Genomic DNA, 17021 nt, shown 5'->3' on the forward strand with positions numbered 1-17021 from the left:
TCCTGAGGGGGGAGGCTCTGTGGTGTTATGGGACTGTGCCAGGGTTACCGACTGTCAGGAGATCCCTGATGGGCCAGGTTGGTCATCCAGATACAGGTGTCCAGAGCTGCTGTCATCACTGTGGGCCTCTTCTGGGGGGAGGTCAGGATGTTGCTGGCACCTCCTCTCCGGTGACATTGGCTGGGGGACCTGTGGGGATGTAAATGTAGTATTATTGTTCCCGCGTGTGACATCTTGTGCATGGGTGTGTTGCCCTCTATGGTTGTTAGTGCCTTGGTAGCTTTGCCGTGTGTGAGTAGTTATTTGGTAGGCTTGCTGTTTCCCTCTAGTGTGCATGCTTTAGTGATAGGTGTCCATGCAGGTCTGTGAGTGGTGTCCATGCATTGGTGTTGCATGCAGGGCTTGGTATTGGGAGGGGTGGGTTGTGATGGTGGGGTGTGTGGGAGGTGGTGGAGTGATGGGAGTGAGGGTAAGGGTTGGGCAAGTTAAAAGCACCTGTGTTACGACTCTGTCGTCCCATTTCTAGGGGGCGCAGTAAGGGGACTGTCAGAAGCCTGGGAATCACCTTAAACACTTATCTAGAGTCCCTTGCTGACTCCTGTTTGTTTCTCTTTTCGCCATGGTATACTTGTGTAGTACTACATTTGCTTCCTGGGACTGCAAATCCCATAATGCACAGCCCGGTAGTCAGGAAAACCCGGATTCTGTTTTCCATTGTTTTCTATGGGAGGAGTCCAGTTGCTCCTTTTCACTGGATCCTCTCCTCCAGGACTTGCAAGAGTTTGAAACTACTCACACCTGAGACCTCTCCTGTGCAGCCCAGCTTGGAACTGCTTATAAGCAGCCATTTCCTCAAGATCCCCGTCGTGCAATGGAGTTCGATTCCTTTGTGTTACAGACCCTTTATCGGATGGTGTTCCTGTTCCTGTTCCTGTTCCTGATCTGTTCCAGCTTGAACCTTTTTCCTGTTTCTCTGCCCTGCTCCTGATTGTTCCAGCCAGTGTCTGCTCCCTATCTCTTGGCCTTGTACCTGTTTGTTTCCTCCAGAGCCTGCTCCCTGTTTCTCTGTCCTGCCTTGTTTCATCCTGAACCTGCTCTTTGTTTCTCAGTCCTGTTTACTGCTTTTTCCTACTCCCTGTATTCCAGCCCTGTCTTTGCCTGTTCCAGCCAGAGCCTGCTCTCAGTTCCCAGTCCTGTCTCTGTTTGTCCCAGCCATGTTCTCCAGTCCTAGTCCTGCCTTTGCTTCAGCCTGAGCCTGTTCCCAGTTCTTGCCTCTGCCTCTTAGTTTGTTCCCTTCTGTTTCCGTTTCTTCTTGGTTATTTGTGTCTGGTAAGTTTTCTATCAGTCTTCACCAGTGTATAAGTGTCCTCCTTTGTACTGGGGTTGGCTCCTGGTTTCCAGGAGGCAATTCCAGCCCCCATCCTTGTCTAGTGTTATACGTTGTCTTTCGTGCCTAACAGTGACAGTGTGCTATTGCTGTTTTCTCAGGAATCGCCACTGTGTTTCCAGCTTGACCCACAAGAGCGTGTCTTGTGTATGTAAGTACTATCCTTGTTTGTGCTCTAGGGTCCAGAGACAGAATCACTTCTGCTGCCTCCTTTCTATGGGGCTGGCAGGGTGACTATCTGTAAGAGCAAACTGCACAGAGGCATTGACATTCCCTGTCACTGTGGGAGGTTCTGCGCCCTACTCTGTGTACAACCCCAGTGTGTTTGCCCATTTGTAATCTGTTTCCTGTTTGTTCACACAAGGGTTGCTCTGCTTTTACTTTCCTGTTTCCTGTGCCTGTCCATAGATGTCCTTTCCGTGTATGCCTTTAGCTGCTCTTCTGCCCGAGTACACTACCTCTTTAGGATATTCGGTGACCTCAAGGGGTGTCCCAACCAGAGTCCTGATCAGACCCGATTGAAACCGTGACAACCTGTGGCAGCCTGTGCCGATTTTGTATCTTTACAGTCGTGTTTTGAGAATTATTTAAAAACATTTGAGCATTAGTTTGTAATAAAACCCTTTAATGTATTCCCGACTGCAGTGTTCCATGTATGGCCAAATGGGTCATTCTGTCAAGGAGTAAACTGTTGATTGAATTTGATGCCTAGCTTTCTTACCTCCAGCTGGATCTGTTGACCATGTTTAGAGCATTCCTAGAAATGCCAGAGCACACGTTATGTTCTATGCCATGGTAACATATATATCAACATTGTGACGTCAGGGGTTGCAGCACATCTATGCTGTCATTACTCCTCAATTCCTGTGGAGTGCCCCCCCACAAACATACATTCTATCAATTCAAGCACTTTCAATATCTAGTGCAAAATATCATAATTCCAACAAAAAAGCTTCAAAAGCATATTTTAGTTGGTGACAGGGCCTGGTATAGACAGAGGGGCGACATCTGAGCAAAGGTGCTTGATGAATCCTTTGTCCGAAAAGCTGACTTTTCAGAAACAAACACATTAAAATAATAAGTTTGTATATTTAAAACCATGTGCCTGTCTGAATGTGCCTACCTTAAACAAGTACTTTTAAGTTAAAGTTAGCAAGTAAACAAATGTGGCAAGATGTAGGTATAAGAGATTGAATATGTGCATTAGAGTGGTTTGCTCAGCAAATTAGGAAACATGAACATGGAGTTTTTACTAGAGTAGGACAACTTTGCGCATGTCATAAATGTGATATAATTGGTTGCTAAATTACGAAACTACAGTATGCAAGTGGCTAAAGTCCAAAGGTTTCAGCATTACAGCTCAGAAAGTGGTTGTCTAAGAAACGCACTCCCCATAAATCAAGTCCATCTTGCTATATCTACTCACCAAAGAGCAAAGTCTCTAACATGACTTGTTCCAATTAATGTCTCTCAGTTATGAAGATGTCCTGATATATGAAAACACAGATTGCATGTAGCTGTGTATATAGAAACAAAGATAAAATAAAATAAGACAATAAAAATTCTGAGTATAATACATTCAGTTTTGTTGCTGCTTGCTCGGAAAGGAATGTTCATCTTTTTCATGCAAAACTATTGGAAAGCGGTCAAAACTAGAAGTACATGAAGTTACTCTGTGAGATAACAAAGCAATGTGTTGTGAAAATCAGTTTTAAATTTCATTGCGCGCAGTGAAACGGAACTGCCATTAATTTTTATACAGATGTTGGTTTGCAATTATTCAGAGAACAGTAGGTGGCGTGCATGTGGTGTATGGGGTCTGATATTGTGGTAACGGTGGCAGTGAGGGCACATGTGGCAGGATCTAAGACTGATGAGGTGGTTACTGCAGGCGTGAGTGGTGTAGTGCCTGTGAGGGAAGAGTTGGTCGGGGAGTCGGTGTGGGGAGTGGATGTTGTCATGTCTGCATCTGAATGTTGTGTGTGTGCATGGCGGTGGTGGCGTTTGTGGTGCTTATGTTTGTCCTTGCGTACCTTGTCTTGATGTGGATGCATGTGGGTCAGAAAATGTGCCTTGGATGGTTGAGGGGAGAGGGATGTGGGGGTGGGAATAGGTAGCTGGAGGGGGGAACGGAAGAGGAAGGGACACTGGCTTTGTGGGGATGATGGCAGTGGGGTGGTGTGGCATGCAGGGGAGGGTGTGGGATGCCTGTGGGGTGCAGGAGTATGGGATGGGGTGGATTGGGGAGTGATGGGTAGTGGGGACGGATGCTGGGCAGGAGTGGTTGGTGTCTGGGGGGTGTTGTTGACTTACCAGGGTCGATCCTTCCAATGATTCCAGTCAGGCCCTCCGGATGCATGATGTCCAAGACCTTCACCTCCCAGGATGTTTGCTCAAGGGGAGGAGGTGGGGGCCTACCTCCTGTCTTGTTTAGGGTGATCTGGTGCCTGGACGCCATGGAATGCACCTTCTCCGTAGGTCGTTCCACCTCTTTCTTATGTCCTCCTTCGTGCATGGATTTGTGCCCACTGAGTTGACCCTGTTGATCCTCTGCCATAACTCCGTTGTCCTGGCAAGCAATGGTTGCTGCACCTGGGCTCCAAACAGGTGTGGCTCTACCCTGTGGATTTCATCTTCCATGACCCTCAACTCATTGTCAGTGAATCATGGGTGCTTTTGAGGAGCCATGGTGTGGGGTGGGGGTGTGTGGATGTGGGTGCAGGTGGGTTGTGGTGTTGGTGTGTGAGTGTGATGTGTGGCTAGTGCAATACGTGCAGTTTTGGATTGTGTGCTGAGTGTGCAGTTTTAGCTTGCCTGTGGAGTATGGAATCTGTGTGAAAGGCTTGTCATGATGTGTGGTGTTCATTGAAATTGCAAGGGATTGTGGGTGTGTGGGGGGTGCTTCATAGCGGTGTGAGCAGGTGTGTGCGGTTTGTGTATGTGTGGGGTATTCGAACAGTCCAATGTGGTGTTGCCTACTATTGGTTGTGCCTTTTTTTACCGCAGAGGTGCGCACCGCCAATGGTGTTCCGCCGTGCATGGACATCTGGGCAGAGAACTTACACGTAATTGGGCAGGCAGAATGGTGCCAACAGGGCGGGTGGTCGGACAGTCAACCTTGTGCCATTGGTCGGCCTGCCGGTGTTGAATTTGTGGCTGTATTTGGGCGGTTTTCACTTTTAATACAGTGGTCACTGTACCGCCAGCACTGACAGTATGGTGGCGATATTCTTCATGGCAGTCTTGCCTGGAAACCGCCAAACTCATAATGAGGGTCTGAGTTCTAACCAGCACAAGATATTTATGCCATAGGGCCTCAAGGCTTGCATCTGCATAATGATGGTAACTGAAAATGCTTATATCTGATTTCATAGAAAACCAATTTCATAGAATACTTATTCTGGGTTGAACTTTTCAAGAAAATGTAATTAAGTATTTGGTCGAAGTCAATTCGTATAGGGCCAGATGTATCAAAGGGTTTTACCCATTCTGTGTCTATGGGAAAAGGTGTTGGTACATATGGCCCATAGTCTTTTTTTAGAAATTGCATTTAGCATGTTTGACAGTGTAAATGCCATTAATCCAGTGCGGGTGTCGGCCACTAACTAGTGGCCGACACCAGGAGGGAGTTAAAATGCACCAGGGGATTTTATTTTTTTTTTTAAAATACCCCAGGAGACACGGAAGATCATCTGTGTCTCCCCCCTGTCCTTTCACCCGCCCCTTTGTGACATCAGTGCGTTGCGAGGTGCGCTGACGTCACTATCTGTTTTCTCCATCGGAGCAGGAAGCGGCCACTTCCTGCTCCAGTGGGGAAAACAGTCCCAAACGGCCTTCCCGACGTTCGGGAAGGCCTCGTTTGAAAGGGGAGACTCTCCCCTTTCAAGCAAGACCTTCCCGAATAGGTTTCCAATCCCCTACTAGACACCAGGGATTTCACTTGGGGGAGTCGGCCCGCTAGGCAAACAGGCCGCCTTCCCCCGGGGCAGATATATATTTTTTGATGTAGGTTTACACCTGGGAGTGCGCGATTGTGACCCCCAGGTGTATAAAATGTAATTTTAAAAAAGGACTTTAAAAAAAAAAATTGAAATTGACCCGGGGTCGCCCGTGAGGGGGCAATTGTTTTTTGTAATAGTTGTATGGTTTCCCTGGGGGCCATACGGCTATTAACGAAAAATATATAGATCTATATATATATATATAGTTCTATATATAGACATATCTATGTAGATATATCTATCTGTACAGTTGGATATATCTATATATAGATATGTATATATAAATATATATATATTTTTATATATATATATATATATATATATATATATATATATATATTCGCCACCAGTTGTCTTGCAGTTGCAGCTTGCGTCTTCAAAGCAATGCGCATACTTCAACTAATGCGTTTCAACTGTAGCTTTTAGGCAGCAATAAAAAAGTCAAGTAAGTCTTGTGATTATGTTTCTGCTACAAAAGGATCTGACTTTTGTCTAGTGGCAGTTGTGATGCCATAAAGTAGTGCAGAAGGTTTATATGCCTACTGCAAAGATCAAATCTGTATTTTATGTAAATAGCTGAATACATTAGTAAGGTCAGCCATTACCTGCGCTATAATACAAATTAAATTTATGTGCGGGAGCTATGGAGAGATGAAGGGCACTTTTGCTGGGTGGTAGTGAGGGAATTCGAGGAGGAGTTCATGGGAGTGGGAGCACGAATAATGATTGTTGGACTGGGCGCTAGAGGTGCTAAAGACTGTGACAATTGGTATGTGGCAAGGTGAAGTAATAGTGTGTCTTTTTTTGAGTGTCTTGAAAAAACATGCTGATTGAGGGAAGAAGCGAATGTAAGGTGACCTCTACTGTTGCACATATCACACACACACACCCACCAGCAATTTGTGACTGTCTACGTAGGCTAGTGTTTAGAGCAACAGTTTAGCCAGTAGCAGAGATGGCATCTCGTTGGATGACTGCTGCTCAAGCCCTCACTCGGGTTATAGAGGACAGCTCTGATGTAGGATCAGAGACCGGGACAGCAGATACTGAGACAGCATGTGAGGGATAGGACAATGGCACAGACTCTGGGAGTGATTTTTCAGTCGGAGGAGTCCCATTCGATAATTCCTCTTCCATTGATTATGAGGGAGATGATGAGGACAGTCCTGCTGTCCATTCGCAAGCACAGTCTGTGCAGTGGGACAATAGCGGGTTAGCCCAACCCAGAGAGCAGGTACATGCGGTGGCAAGCACAGAGAGAGTGCTCTCTTGGGAGCTCCCCAATTTAGTTCAGCCCCAAATTCCACTGCCTAAATCGTATTGTGGAGACATCAAAATTATCTATCCACAAAACAACCTGGTTTTGTAAGGCAGCCTCCTGCGTTTTTGGTCATTGGCTGGTGGACTTATAGGGAAACCTATCAAACCCAGACATTTCTGTAAACTAGACATCCGGGGGAGTCCACAGAGGTGTGACATGTGTGGATTCCCCAAAGTTTTCTTAACCAGAATACTCTGCAAAGGTAAAATGTTGAATAAAAACTCAATTTTCTTCTTGCATTTCTGTCACACAAACTACAGGAATATGCTGGGATCCACAAAATTCCTACCACCCAGTGTTTCCCCACCTGTCCTGATAATAACGCTACCCCATTTGAGTGCCTTTACCTAGTGCCTGTGTCAGGAATGGATCAACCCAGGGTCAACAGTTGCCCTCATGGAAGGACCAACATTGACTGTTGTGTGATCTATTCCTGTTGGGGGCACTAGCCCTACCCACACAAGTGAGGTACCATTTTTATCGGGAGACTTGGGGAAATGCTGGGTGGAAGGAAATTTGTGGCTCCTCTCAGATTCCAGAACTGTCTACCAACGAAATGTGAGGAAAAAGTGTTTTTTTTGCCAAATATTGAGGTTTGCAAAGGAATCTGGGTAACAGAACCTGGTGAGAGCACCAAAAGCTACTCCACCCTGGGTTCCCCTAGGTGTCTAGTTTTCAAAAATGCACAGGTTTAGTAGTTTTCCTAGGTACCGGCTGAGTTACAGACCAAAATCCACAGCTAGGCACTTTCCAAAAAACACGTCAGTTTTCAACATAATTTTTTTTTGTCCATGTTGCATTTCAGGGCTTTTCCTGTCGCGGGCACTAGGCCTACCCACACAAGCGAGGTACCATTTTTATCAGGAGACTTGGGGGAATGCTGGGTGGAAGGAAGTTTTTGGCTCCTCTCAGATTCCAGAACTTTGCAGCACCGCAATCTGAGTGAAAAGTGTTTTCTTTTCCAAATTTTGAGGTTTGCAAAGGAATCTGGGTAACAGAACCTGGTGAGAGCCCCACAAGTCACCACATTCTAAATTCCCCTAGGCGTCTAGTTCCCAAAAATATGTAAGTTTGCTAGGTTTCCCTAGGTGCTGGCTGAGCTAGAGGTCAAAATCCACAACTAGGCACTTTGCAAAAAACATGTCAGTTTTCTTCGGAAAAATGTGATGTGTCCACATTGTGTTTTTATGTCATTTCCTGTCACGGGCACTAGGCTTACCCACACAAGTGAGGTGCCATTTTTATCGAGAGACTTGGGGGAATGCTGGGTGAAAAGAAGTTTGTGGCTCCTCTCAGGTTCCAGAACTTTGCAGCTCTGAAATCTGAGGGAAAAGTGTTTTTTTCCACATTTTGAGGTTTGCAAAGGATTCTGAGTAACAGAAGCTGGTGAGAGCCTCACAAGTCACTCCATCCTGGATTCCCCCAGGTGTCTAGTTTTCAAACATGCACAGGTTTGGTAGGTTTCCCTTGGTGCCAGCTGAGCTAGAGGCCAAAATCCACAGCTAGTCACTTTCCAAAAAACATGTCAAATTTCAATGTAAAAATGGGATGTGTCAATGTTGCGTTTCCTGTCGCGGGCATTAGGCCTACCCATGCAAGTGAAGTACCATTTTTATCGTAAGACTTGGGGGAACACAGAATAGCCGGACAATTGTCATTATCTTTTGTCTTTGTCTACATTTTTTCCTCCCAATATAAGACAGTGTGTAAAAAAGATGTCTATTGGAGAAATGCCTTGTAATTCACATGCTAATATGAGGACCCCAGAATTCAGAAATGTGCAAATAACCTCTGCTTCTCATCACCTTATCTTGTACCCATTTTGGAAATACAAAGGTTTCCTTGATACCTATTTTTCACTCTTTATATTTCACCAAATAAATTGCTGTACACCCAGTATACAATGAAAACCCATTGCAAGGTGCAGATCCATTATTGGCTCTGGGTACCTAAGGTTCTTGATGAACCTATAAATCCCTGCAACCAGAAGAGTCCAGCAGACGTAAGGGTATATTACTTTTGAAAATATGACATTGCAGGAAAACATTACAGAGTAAAACGCAGAAAACAAATTGCTGTTTTTTTCACCTCAATTTCAATATTTTTTTGTTTCAGCTGTTATTTTCTGTAGGATAACCATGTAGGATCTACACAAATGACCCCTTGCTAAATTGAAAATGTTGTCTACTTTTCAGAAATGTTTGTCTGTCCTGGATCCAGCATTGGTTTCACACCCATTTCTATCACTAACTGGAAGGAGGCTAAAAGCACAACAAATAGTATAAATGGGGTCTGTCCCAGTGAAATGCCAAAATTATGTTGAAAAATTTGGTTTTCTGATTCAAGTCTGCCTGTTCCTGAAATCTGGGAAGATGGTGATTTTAACACCACAAACCCTTTGTTGATGCCATTTTCAGGGAAAAAAACACATGCTTTCTTCTGCAGCCCCTTTTCCCCATTTTGCTGAAAAACAAACAAAGGTTTAGCTGTATTTTGGCAAATTTCTTGGTCTCCTACTGGGGAACCCACAACTCTGGGTCTCTTTAGAATCCCTAGGATGTTGGAAAAGAAGGACGCAAATTTGGTTTGGATAACTTATATGGACAAAAAGTTATGAAAGCTTAAGTGCGAACTACCCCAAATAGCCAAAAAAGGGCTCAGCATGGGGTGTGGTAAGGCACAGCAGCTAAGTGGTTAATCTTTAAAATGGGTTCTCTCTATTGATTTTTCTACAGGGTTGGATAGACTATTTTCCCTTCAGCCCTTCTCTTCCCCTGTCTTGTCAATGGTTGTTACTTCAATTTTTGTCTCCCCACCTACTCCTCTTTCTTCCTGCTTCCTTGATTTGTTTGGAGCAATACACTCCCTCAGCACCACTCCATCACCCATAAAATTAGCTTATATCCCCCTCTCCCTTGGTCCTCCTTTTTCCACTTTTTGTAAATGGCCCTCTTTTGTACCCTTTTCCCCTGCTCTCCAGGTTTAACCCTTACTTAATTTTTATGCTTTGACATTGCCACTCTGTTTCCTAATCAGGATCCGTTATGGGGGAGATACAATTTTGCTTTCTTTAAGGATCAAGCTGGTATTTTAATTTAAATAAATATTAATTTTAGTTGTGATTGTATTTCTTTCACTTATGTTCTACCAAACTGTATTTTTTTAAGTATTTTTACTTGAAAGGGATTTTTCATTTATTGGGATTTTCAGTAATGGGCTGGCGTGAGTTTGTTTTTTATGTCTTCACAAACTATAATTCAATATTGCCCTTATTATGACCCTGGCAGTCTTCCGACCGTCAGAGTTAATGTGGTGGTATCACCGCCAACAAACTGGCGGGTAAGACTGCCACATTATGAGTGTGGGGGATTTTCCGCTGGCAACCCGCCACATCTCCACTCATACCACCATGGTGGTACAAGCCGCTGGACCGGAAATGTTCATCTCTGACCCGGTGGGCCTCAGAGTACCGCCAGCGGTATTATGAGCCGGCCTGCCGCCATAGTTTCTGAGGTTGTAGCACCGCCACGAAAATCATAGTGGTAGGCTACCTGTGACAGGGAATTCCTTCCCTGTCACCGGTAGATGGCTCCCCCAGCCCTTCAGCAAGCACCTGACTCCCCCTACAGTCACAGCAGCCCAACCCTCCCTACTTACATGATGTCCCCACCCCTCTACTCACATAGTGCCCCACACCCCCTACAGACACAGCACCCCCCACTTACATGACTCTTCCCACCCCCTACTCACATACATGCACACAGCCATCCACACCACCACGCATACACCAATTCACCTACACTTCCAGACATACATCCACTCACACATACTCACACTCATCCATGCACTCATCTACTCACACATACTCACAGCCATCCATACACTCATGTACAGAAACATCCAAACACGCATACTCACACGCATACACACTGACATGCAGACACACACTCACTTCAACATACATACATGCATTCACTCACAAGCATCCAACCATGCATACACCACAACACTCACAGTTGCATTCACACATGCACACACACAATCATACACACATGCAGACACCACACACTCACACGCAACACCCACCACCCTTCCCCACCCCTCCCCTGTCAGACACCCGACTTACCTTGCCCAGCGAGGAGGTTGTCCAGCAGGGAACAGGAAGGGGTGCTGCCACCGCCAGCATCGCTCAACCAGCAGGCCATCGCAAGGCCATTTTAATGTTCATAATATTGCTGCTGGCGTCCTACTGGCGGGATGGTGCAGGTGGTAGCAACGCCAGAGCACCACCGCCCGATAGCATGGCTACTGCTGGATATCCGACCACAGTGTGGCCAATATCTGGCAGTATCCATAATATGGCAGACAGATGTTCACCTCCGCGGTGGTATGTTGGCGGCAGTCAGCATGTCGGTATTTGAAAAATACTGCCAATGTCATAATGAGGGCCAATATCTTTATAGAGCGTGATATGCACGCATTATGGTGCATATATGATGTTATAAAAGTGCCTATTTTGTTTTTCAACCTGTTGGTCTTTTGTGATCTATGTGACTGTGACTCAATAGCTGAAAATCGCTGTCCATTTTGAAAACACATTAAAAGTACCACACTGAAGTAAGATGTATATAAGAACTAAACAAGCACACTGTCAAGAAATTGTAAGTAAAAAAACAAGCAATGAGCAAAAAAGAGAGGGCCAAATTAACCAAAAGAATGAAGGCCATGTCATTGAAATAAACCTCTAAATCAATTGCCTTACTAATAGTGTTTTAACATCAGACCATGGGTTCGGACAAGAAGTGCTACTACAGACCTCCCTTTGGATGCAGTGTAACATAACATAGTCAAGTTGAAACTAATTCCTCAGGCAGAACCATGTAGGTCAACAGGATTTCAAAGTTAAGGAATATTATGAGAGCCACGTCGGGCACATAGAAAATGACAAGATACTCATCAAAACAACTATCAAGCTTCAAATAGAAGAGTGGGTGGCTGCCCCTTCCTCTCTTGCATCATCATTATCTTCTTATATTGCCCAGAATTCCTATACTGAAAGAAAGATGAATTCCACAGGGGAAAAAAAAGAACAACAGGAAATGAGGACAGAGCACACAAGTTGAGACCTTCTCAATTTGAGGCTCAGTTGCAACCTGTAGGAAATCTTCCTGCTTTGTGTATTCTGCACTGATAGGTTTGTTTTTGTGGATCTACATTTCTGATTTTTGAGACCTCTACGTAGTAAGTGGCCTTCAATCAGCTCTCAATAATTGTTGCAGATTTATATTGCACACAGTAGACCAGTGGTTCTTAACCTTTTGATTTCTGTGGACCTCCACTTAATCATTACTGGAACTCCTGGACTCCACTGAATCATTATTGGGATCCAGGGGCCTCAACTGAACAATACCTGGAAACTGGCGAACACGGCCTTAGCATTTTCAATAACTTGATCAGCAAGGCATAAAAATATAGGAATAAACATTTATCAAACAAATATACAATTGATTAAATATTTTATTTAATTTGCAAAGAAATATGAAAAATCTAAATTTGAATGGGAAGATCGAGCTTTTCTAAATTCAGTTAAGGCCACTCGTTGTCTGCTTTATATTTGGCTGGTGCTCTCGCACTGCTCCCATGAATCAATCTAAGGGTAATATCTTAATTTTCAGTTCCCAATTTCAAATTCCTTCACATATACGGAATGTTTTAAAATATTTAATTGTACATGTTGCTTCTTTATTTATATACAGTTTATTCATCTGTTAATAATATTTGATATTCTAAGCAGCTGCAGACCTCCTAATTGAGCTTTGCAGTCTCCCTAGGGTCCCCAGATCATAGGTTAAGAACAATTGCACTAGACCCACCAGGAGTAATAGCCATCAAAAGGATGGTGGCCTGCTGGCGTCAGCATACACCATGTGCTTGATTGCTGTTAAGTAAAGCAATCATAATTTTTTACTTTGAAATACAGTACATTTTCCTTCAAAGGAAAATCGTATGCGTTTAAAAAGAAAAAATTACAAGTTTAAAATTTATGTTTAAGAGTAGGCAGTGGTCTGTGGGACCACTGCCTGCTCATATGGTTTTTACATTCTCAAAAGGAAAGGTGTCACATAGGGACTCCCTTCCACTTGCGCACGGGTTACCACTAACTTTGAATTGGTGGTAAAATATTAATGTTTTGCAAGCGATTCAGTAACAACTTACAGAATCGCAATTTCCCATTTGTACATTTCCAAAAGCATTTTTGAGGTCGCAAACAGCCCGATTTTGTGAATTAGCCTGTTTGGAACCTCAACAAAGCTTCATACATAGGGTCCTTGGAAACATCAGACAGTTGGTAGGGGTGAAGTGACTTCCGTACCCTTGTGTACAGTGCAAGGATTTCAGGAACATGGTTGTACCGGCGCTTGCCGAAACAGCATTCTAGTGGTTGAGGACATTGTGCCAATCTTGTTATAATGGGCGGAGAAGAGAGTAATGATGGCATGGACCCGGAGGAAAGAAGCGTACAAGGATCAGCAGAAGACGAAGCGTGGCGTGTAAAAGAGAGGTCATCCGGAGAACTGGGGCAGGAAGCCCCGAAGGATGTCTGCAGGTCAACAGAACAAGAGAGACCATAGAGGATGCGTGAGGAGGCACCAGGTGTGGAAATAGGTGGCTTGATGAGGAGATACCTGAGGCTGCTCAGGAGGAGACAAAGGTGTGTTTCCTGGGGAGAGGAGTTCTGGATGTGGCCACAGTGGCTCTGAATCAGACCTGTGGCTTTAGGCAAGTGTCTAGCAGGAGTTCGGGGAGCACAACATGTTGGGTGGTTATACAAGTGACAGTCTTTGGGTACTAAAAAAAGGGTATGCTATCAGCAGCAGCCCTGTTTACACTTGAGTGGTTTTCTTGTATTTACCACCGCTGAAGGTTGAGCTCGGGCCAGAAGTTCACAGGGGGAGAAAGTTTCACCAGGCTCTAAGCACAGAACAGACATGTGCTAGTGTGGTGATGGAAGTGCACAAAGTATTAGGGACCTGACTACTAAGACCTATGTCCTTTAATTTCCGAGGGTATACCATATCAGTACATGGAGGGCAGAAGTCCAAGAGTCCAGGCTGTGAAACCACAAAAAGGTCCAGGTGTGTGGTGGTTTGACCTTATTATAATCAGTACGGTTCCATATCCTGATGTGAAGAGAGCAATTTTTGAGTGGCTAAGTTTTGACTCAGAATATTACAGGGCAGAGTTTTGAAAAGAAAAATGGGACTCACAAGACAACCCCAGGGCACTTTTCCATTGGATACAGGACTTTGCAAACCAGTGGCTCAACCCTCAAGGGGCTACAGCTGAGGATGTCATAAATAAAATATTGCTGGAGCAGTTTTTAGAGGCCCTTATAGGGCCTAGATAAAACAGCATCCTAATATGGCTGTCACCATGGCCATAGACGTAGCATGTGCTTTCCATAGGTCCCAAGACTTTAAGGTCACCCAGTCTAAAGCAGGCCCCGCTATCTCTTCCCTGACCACTTCCTGAACTCCAGCTACCGGTTAGACCCTAGGGGAGGGACTTGACTCAGGGACCTCATGGTTTTCGTTGCGAAGAATGGGGTCATATTGCTCGTAACTGTCCCCAGAAAGTGACCTCACAGAGCCAATGGAAATTGTGTATTCTAGGGGATGTGTTCTCTGGGCAGGAGGAAATCCAAGCAAGTATAGGAGATTTCTAGAAATGAACTGGGTTGTGACAATTGTCCTAGAGGACTCAGGTTGTCGACATTCTGTGGTAAGTAAAGAAAAGGTGAAGCCTGAACAGTGGGAGCAAGGAGGAACCTAGTTATTACATGTGTCCACAGGGACAGAAAAATGTATCCTGTAGCCAAAGCCACTCTCAATTGGAGAGGTCAGCCTGAAGTATTAAGAGTTGGAGTGATACCCCACATGGTGGAGCAAATAATTATGGGCACTGACAATTCAAAGTTTTCATTACTGTTATCCTACACTAAATAACAAGAGAATGAGACTGAGTGGTGGAGAGAGACCCCTTTTCTGGAGGTAGAAATAACAGGAAATAAGAGTTGTAGGAAACTCACACATCTGTAGAAGCGCCAACATAATAAATTAGCTGATGATGCTAATACGGCACTCGTTCTTCTCCCACATCGGAGTTGTGTGATACAAAGCGTAGTTTCAGAGCCTTCTAGAAGGAAGACCCAAACCTCACCCAGGCTTGGGTACAAGCTGTGACGGATCCCAATGTTCAGGTTGACCCCTATTTCAGTATCACCAAAGGGCTATCGTACAGGAACATACTTAAGGGAGACACTGCTGTAAAAGTCAGTTGGTGGTGCCTCTTTCCTTCAGACAACAAGTCCTGCATTTGGCTCATAGCCAAGCGGGAGGTGGGCATAATGGCAATGAAAAGAAGGAAGAATATTTACTATATAGAATTCTATTGGACAGGAGTTTTTTCAGACTTCCGGAGGTTATGTTTCACATGTGAGAGATGTCAGTTCACCCACCCGCCACATACACTAAAAGCCCCTTTAAGACCATTACCTGTGATTGATATTCCTTTCTTCAGTCTAGGCATGGATTTGGTTGGTCTGCTTGTGACCTCCGTCTGAGGGTATCAGTACATCCTTGCCCTAGTCAATTATGAAACACAGCATCCAGAGGCTATCCCACTGGCAAACATGACCACAATCACAGTCATACATGTGATGATTGCATTTGTTTCAGAAGTAGGTTTCCCCAAGGAGTTGCTCATTGACCAGGGCACTCCTTTCGTGCCCAAGCTAATGACACAGATCTGTAAAATATTAGTACATTTTAACCTCTGTGTACCATCTAAAAAAAGCTGGTCTGGTGGAACAGCAAAACCGAACACAACCACTTAAACAATGATTTCTGAGACAGGTCAAGGCTGGGACCAAAAACTTCTCGTGGTGTTGTATGCCATAGGTATCCATGTCCAATCATCCACCGGGTATAGTCCATTTAAGATGGTATTTGGGAGACAGCTCTGTACGCTCTTGGGCATGGTGGCTGAGCAGTGGGAGGAAGAAGGTGAGGGCTTATGACTTCTAGAGTATGCTACAAACCTTAAAGAGAGAGTCCATAATCTCTGGGAAGAATTATGGAATGCAGGACAAACAGAAAACAGCTTATGACAAAATCAGCAGAGCAAGGGAACTGCAGGTGGGAGACAAAGTTTTAGTACTTCTTCCCTCTTCAGACAACAAACTCTTGGTCTGCTGCCAAGGACCCTACATAATAGTTTCACAGATCACTCCTGTTACTTATAAAGTGGCAATACCCCATAGGCATAAGAAGGAACAGATGTAGCACATCAATCTCCTCAAGAGGTAGGAAACAGATAATGAGGTAGGAGGGGAGGGAACTTCTGCCATGTTCATGACTAAAATACAACCACCAGATATTGCTTTCCTTCCTGAGATGACAAACCCTGAAAAAAACAAAGTTAATCTAGGAGATTCCCTAGAGATTGTGCAGAAAGAAAATGCCAATAATCTCATAAGCCAGTACACAGATGTCTTATCCACAAAACCTGGGCTTACTTCACTCATTTGTCATGATATTGTTAAAGAGGACAACCAGGTGGTCTGATTGAGGCCTTACAGAATCATAGAATCACGTAGGGAAGCCGTAGAAACCAAAGTAAACATTATGTTAAAAGAAGCTATATTAGAACCTTCCATTAGTGCCTGGTGTTCTCCTGTAGTGCAAATACCCAAACCTAATGGGGCCATTAGATTTTGTATTGACATCCGACAGTTAAATAGCAAATCTAAGTTTGATACCTATCCCATGCCCAGGGTGGATGAATTGATTGAGAACCTGGGGTCGGCCTCCTACCTCTCCACCCTCGATCTAAAAAAAGGATATTGGCAGATACCTCTAAAACTGACAGCCAAGAAAAGAGAGCATTTTCCACATCTACTGGTCTTCATCAGTTTAAGGTCCTACCTTTCAGGTTACATGGGGCCCGGGACACTTTTCAGAGACTCACAGAGATTGTAGTATACAGCTCCACAAGGGTACAACACCTTGTACATTTGGATTCAATATTTCAATCCCTTAGAAGGGCAGGGCTCACTGTAAATCTGGAAAAATGTACTTTGGCCACCACTTCTATTAGTTACTTGGGTTACCACGTTCAGAAAGGAAAAATCAGTCATCGGATTGGCAAAGTACAAGCAATACACAATCTGGCCAGAATAAAAAGAGGTTAGATCTTTTTTGGGCATGGTAGGTTCATCCCACATTTTGCTGAAAAAGCTGATCCACTGACT

This window comes from Pleurodeles waltl, chromosome 4_1, assembly GCF_031143425.1.
Source record: "Pleurodeles waltl isolate 20211129_DDA chromosome 4_1, aPleWal1.hap1.20221129, whole genome shotgun sequence".
Lineage (NCBI taxonomy): Eukaryota > Metazoa > Chordata > Amphibia > Caudata > Salamandridae > Pleurodeles > Pleurodeles waltl.